The 6,000-nt window shown below is 35.8% G+C and overlaps 1 protein-coding gene across 1 annotated transcript in view; it reads left to right on the top strand.

Annotated features, from left to right (window-relative positions):
- Nucleotides 1–6,000, top strand: part of LOC103070118 (COX assembly mitochondrial protein homolog) — a 75,828-nt gene that overhangs the window by 20,342 nt on the left and 49,486 nt on the right. The gene's annotated exons all lie outside the window — the stretch shown is intronic.

Below are 6,000 nucleotides of genomic sequence, written 5' to 3'. Positions count from 1 at the left end.
AGGGAAAGAAGAAACATCAAATGTAATGTGTGCCTGTTTTTCCTCTATCAACATATTCATATATGAATATAGTCTAAGATGATTTTCTTTGGCGTTGTTGTCTATTACTGAATTGTTAATGGAATCTCAGTAGTACTTACAAGTCTTTTTAAAATTTTTTCTATATTCTACATTTCTGAGCAGAAGATATTTATGTAAATGCATGCGCTAGACACCCACATATGCATGTATTCTTTGAAAAATGTTTTTTAATTTAAAATATGCCTGTCTTCTATAAATCTAGAGATATGTTGATTAATATATAATATTATAGTGAAAAATACAAAGGCGTAGAAGATGAAAAATGAGGCCATAAATGATGGGTAATTAGAAAAGCAGCAGTATTATTGTAGAAATGTTTTTTTAATAAAAATCTTCCTCTTGGAATGTCCATGGCAAAGAAACAGTGGTAAAATTGTGCTGACGTGGACTGTTTTCCCGGCATCCCTTGTAGCCTTCGTTGAGGGACCACAGTAATGCTTAGTGGGGCTGATGGGCTTCAGTGCCCGGCAAGTTTCTCCGTGGGAAGCCAGGCTGTGTCAGCTGTAGTTTGGGGACTGTGTCAATAACATTTGGGTGCTAGGCACATTTCTGTCCCTTAGATGCTATCTCCTTAGAGAATGACCTCTGGGACTGATGGACAAAGGCAATAAAAGAATAGTTCCTCAGAATTGACATTGTGTGCTGGTCATTTCTTTTTCTTAAATGATTTATCATGAGCTATTCCCATTTTAAATCCACCTATAAATCAGGTTTGAATTAAATCCATCTGTAAGTAAATTTATTAACAAGTTATCAGTAATTTATTAGTATCATTTGATGGTCTTGCTTTCATTATGAATTAGTCGTATAATCAGAGCACCTTCCTTTCCCCCACGCCCAGATGTCAGGAGAAGTTACTCCACTGGCACCTGCGGGTAGGGTTCAGTGCACACCTGGCGTCAGCGGGTGTCATGCTGATGGTCTCAAGAGGTAACCCTCCACCTGCCTCATAGGACTTTAAAAAAATATCCTGATTCAGGTGAGGGAGGATAAAACTTAAAAATGGATAATAAAATTATAGGGTTTTGTAACATGTTATTCTGATATCTAGAATGAAAGAAAGCTAGATAACTCAATTATAGACTTCTTACATGATTCAGATGAAAATGTGAAATGGTCGAGTTTAGGTTTCAGAACTACATTTGCTTTGCTCTTAGACAATGAAACTTTGGTCTTTGAACTGAAAGAAATAGAGTATAACTTTAAAATATTTGTGTTACACACCTATTACTTTGTAATGGTACAGAAAAGAAAATGTTTAGTTTTTGCTTCTTTATCAAAACTTAAGTTGCTTAGGATGTTGATCATTTTTTTTTTTTTTACCATACTTAAAATCTTCTGAAGACTGAAAGCATCTTAAAATTTGAGATCCATTTGAGTTATTTCAATGCATTTGTCTCTACTAGAACACGTTATAACAAATGATCTTTGAGTATTTGAATTTTTATAGATATCATATATTGATTTTTTTGTCAGGCCATATGGTCCAAAACTGTTTTAGAATCTAAAATTGATTATTTTATAAAAGAATGATCTTCCTGTTTAACCATGTGAACTAGGAGAGAACATAACCTGGCATTGCTCAAGTGGGAGCAGAACAGCTACATTTAAACTGAACAATAAGACGGAATTTAGAATCAGAACACTTCCATTGTGGTTTATTTACTGTTTATAGCCTTTGTTTTATTAAGTAATTACAGGATTTTACATAAAAGCATTATGCATCCTAATTGTACAGTTCTTGAGTAAAGATATAGGAATTCTAATAAGTGATCTGATTTTCTGTTAAATGCCTGAAACATGATTATGTAGGAAAGCTTTTCTGTTTGATTTTGTTTTATTTTTTCATGTCATTTCAACCTGGCTGATCGTAAGAATTGGGTCAGGCTGCCAGCAACTTAGGTTTGTGAAGGGAATGGAACAGCTTTTCCAGTGACAAAGAGAAATGAAATCACTTTCAATGAAGAAAAGGATGCCTCATTATAGTCACCAACAGCAGTTATTGACAGCTACACTTCCTATTAACAAGGAGCATTTAACTAAGAGTTTGGCTGTTGGATCTTTGGACTTGATCTAATTTGCTAGCATTAATTAGTTTCTTTTGAGCACAGACACTTGGTGCTCACAGCTATAGATTTGGAGGGCTAATTAGGATAGAAAATTGAACAGAATGGGGTAAGGCATTAACCTTCAACCATTACCAGCTGGGACACTGATAAAGACCACAGCATCCAAATGCTCCCTATTGATGTGAGAGTACCCTAATGAATATCAATTTCAGCCAGGTTGCTATATTCTTACTAGTTCTCTCTTCATTATAAGTTTTAACCAGCTTCCCTGATCCCTTCATTATCTATATGTACACTATTGGGTTTTTACTCTACACTGATTTAGTCTGCATTGCACATTTCACCTTATGTTTAAACACACTTAAAATTTGTCTTAAGTAGTGGATAATGTTTAGAGTGTTTCGTTGTTATAGCCCCTGATACTTCTAAAATTTAACTTTTATCTATAATTACAAGATTCTAATTCTACAGTTAATTTTTATGAAGTCATGGTAACTTTGCCATTTCCATATAATGAAAATTATAACCTGAAACAAGAAAGTCTCAGCTTTTGGGTGACAGTTAAGCAGTGTTTGTAGTAAACTGGTGTCAACTTGAGAATCTTTGTCTTTATAAAATAGATTTTTTTTGTTTCCTTTTGAAGAGAAAAAGAATGCTCATCACTTTTTCCTTTATAACTTAGTTTTGATTTAATGAGTAAAGATGGCTTGACTTGGGGATTAGATACAGAATTGAGAATCTGGATCTCACTACTACATAAACTTTCACAAGATTATAAACTCTGTTGGTAAAGCATACATCAAAAGAAAGGCAATTGAACAATGGATTTAAATAGAAAACTTCATAATGTTCTTCTTTTGCCAGTGGTATTAGTGGCAGTGAGTAGAGCCACTAAAATAAACGACCAAAGTAACACAGTGAATGCTGAATACACGGAATGGTACAGAAGAAAAATTCTAGAATGGCCACTCTCTGCCTTTCTCCCCTCAGGCTCCCCACCTCCCCAAAGCCAAAACAGAAGTCCTGTTCCATCAAGTGTGATGGTGGAATCATTGCTTTTTCTTGAATCGGGGACTTACCAATGTGTAGTGTTTTAGGAGGATGGTTTGATGACCTCTGAAGGCTACTTCCCACTCTGTGACTTTTCCCATGCGTTTGACTCTTCACTAATTTAATGATTTATATTTTCTATGTTAGTAATATTTTTTAAAATACTGTTTGTTCATACATAATGGTAAAGTATGCATTCTAGTGCTATAAATTTTTTTTTTCTGGACATAGAGCCTTCATAAGAAAAAGAGTCACTGAATTGCTGTGTTTTGTAAAAATTCATTGTATTTCTTTGCTTTTTTGAAATGCATAATTGGCATTTGATATAACATCTCTATGCTGAGTAAAGAAGTTTGCCTTAAAAATAGTAAGAACCTTTTTTTCTTTTTGTTACGACAGATCAAGACCAGAAAAGTACTTTGACATCAGGGGTGGCCTGGAACTTTCTTTAACCTGGATATATTCTCCAACTCACTCCTTTCATCCCTTGGGCCTTCTTTTATCATATTTCAATGTTTCTTTTGTATCAGTGTTTTCTGTGGCAGTCTTTTTGATCTACTGGCCAGTAGGTAGGATTGGTTCTAAAGGAATTGTATAAAGTATAAGGAAGCATGGATTGTTTGACACATCACAGAACTGTCGTTAAATAACACAGAAGCTTGATAAAATGCCTGCTGTCTTTATCAGTCACACACAACTGAAATATGTTATATTTTGCTAAATTCCAAAGATGGATGAATTAACAAAAAAAGAAATTCAAATTAAGAATGCTTAGGATATTCTTTTATTTATTTATTTTTTTCGGTACGCAGGCCTCTCACTGTTGTGGCCTCTCCCGCTGCGGAGCACAGGCTCCGGATGCGCAGGCTCAGCGGCCATGGCTCACGGGCCCAGCCACTCCGCAGCATGTGGGATCGTCCCGGACTGGGGCACGAACCCGTGTTCCCTGCATCGGCAGGCGGACTCTCAACCACTGCGCCACCAGGGAAGCCCCAGGATCTTCTTTAGGATATTTGCAGGCAGAGAACTATCAAGACATCATTAAAACAAATTGGAGGGCTGCAGACTGTAAATGGTCAAAGTAATCAATCTTCTATCCAGCTCTGTTACTTGAACCTGCCCAAAGCTTTTCATTTGTTGTTTGAATTGTATGTGTTTATCACATGTATTTTTGCCATTTAACCGGTTCACCAATGTTAAGTCACACTGAAGTAGAGATTCAACACATCTTTAGACTGGTTTGGATATGTTAGGAGGATAATATATAAAATCACAAAATATGAGTATCTTTTATGTATAAGAGTATGTTATATATTCTAAGAAATACAAAGAGATTTAAGGCACAAGTCCTCTTCTTTGGACCTACACGGGACTGTGTCAGGGTCCCCAAGACCACCCCTGAGTTTGGTGATTTCCTACAATAGTACTAAGCATATAGTCATACTGATGGCTAAGATTTATTAGAGCAAAACCAGCAAAGGGAAGAGGCACATGGGACGAAGTCCAGAGGAAACCAGGTGCAAGCTTCCTAGAGTTCTCTCCTGGTAGAGTCACTCAGCGTGAGTTTAATTCCACCATGGTTGAATTGTGACAACGTGTGAAATGTCTCCGGGGGAGCTCGTTAGAGACTCGGCCCTCAGACTTTTAACTGGGAGTCAGTCACGTGGCAGCCTCTGCATAGTATGTACCAAAATTCCAGACTCCCAGAAGGAAAGCAGGTGTTGAACACAAACCACGTGGTTTACCCAGTTTAGGCGCAGTGAGCAGCTCTCACCAATTAGGGAATGGTGGGAATGCTTCCCAAATCCAGGTTCTGACACCAGCTAAGGGCCAGCCTTGTAAGCAGGCCTTTCTAAGGAGAGCGGTGTCAGGCCTGCCATGGTAACTCTTTTCTGCACATGGACACAGTAAAAGTTATTATGTATTTAATAACTTTACAATACTTAATTTAATAATTGTGTTCAATCAAAGTTATTATGTATGTCTGTTGGGCTGATGTCATGCCTGTGGCATCACGAATAATAGACCTCTGTCAGTCACAAGTACAGCTGAATGATTTTTAAAACAACTGAGCAAAGTATATGATATGGTCATTGCTCATTGACTTAGTAGTTCTCAGTTACATTTATTAATTCACACTTCTGTTGTAGGACTTAATGATTGTCTTGACTTATTGGTCTTGTTTCTGAATAATGGCAATTTTGTAATAAAATTATCTGTAATTGGACATTAGTACTCCTCTTGAATAAAATGGCTAGTTCTTTCACAAAGAAAGGTGCAGTATGTTTTAGTTTTAGAAGTTAAGTTAAATTTTTTTTGAATTTTATTTTATTTATTTTTTTGATACAGCAGGTTCTTATTAGTTATCCATTTTATACATATTAGTGTATGTATGTCAATCCCAATTTCCCAGTTCATCACCCACCCCCCCACTTTCAGCTAAATCTTTAATTGACTAAATTAGCAGGGAATATTGTCAGAGCAGATGAATCTAGTGTTTTTAACAACTGATTTATGCAACTCATCTCTGAAGATATAAGAGTGAAAAGTCTACATTTGAACACAAAACCAAAAAATTACATGGCTTGAAACTTAGAAATATTTGTTAAAATGAGTAAATATTATTAATAAAAATGTGAGTTATAACTCCTATCAGTATTAACAAGTTTATATTATTTTCCTAGTTTCCTAGCTATTCGACTTTCAATTATTTTGCTGTAATAGACTTAAATCCTTTCATCTTATGAGCAATTAATCCAAAACTAAGTGTCATCTTTAAACAGTACCATGCCCTTGTATG

This window comes from Lipotes vexillifer, unplaced genomic scaffold (genome assembly GCF_000442215.2).
Source record: "Lipotes vexillifer unplaced genomic scaffold, Lipotes_vexillifer_v1.1 scaffold351, whole genome shotgun sequence".
Taxonomy (NCBI): domain Eukaryota; kingdom Metazoa; phylum Chordata; class Mammalia; order Artiodactyla; family Lipotidae; genus Lipotes; species Lipotes vexillifer.
This window is presented reverse-complemented; position numbering and strand designations above follow the sequence as displayed.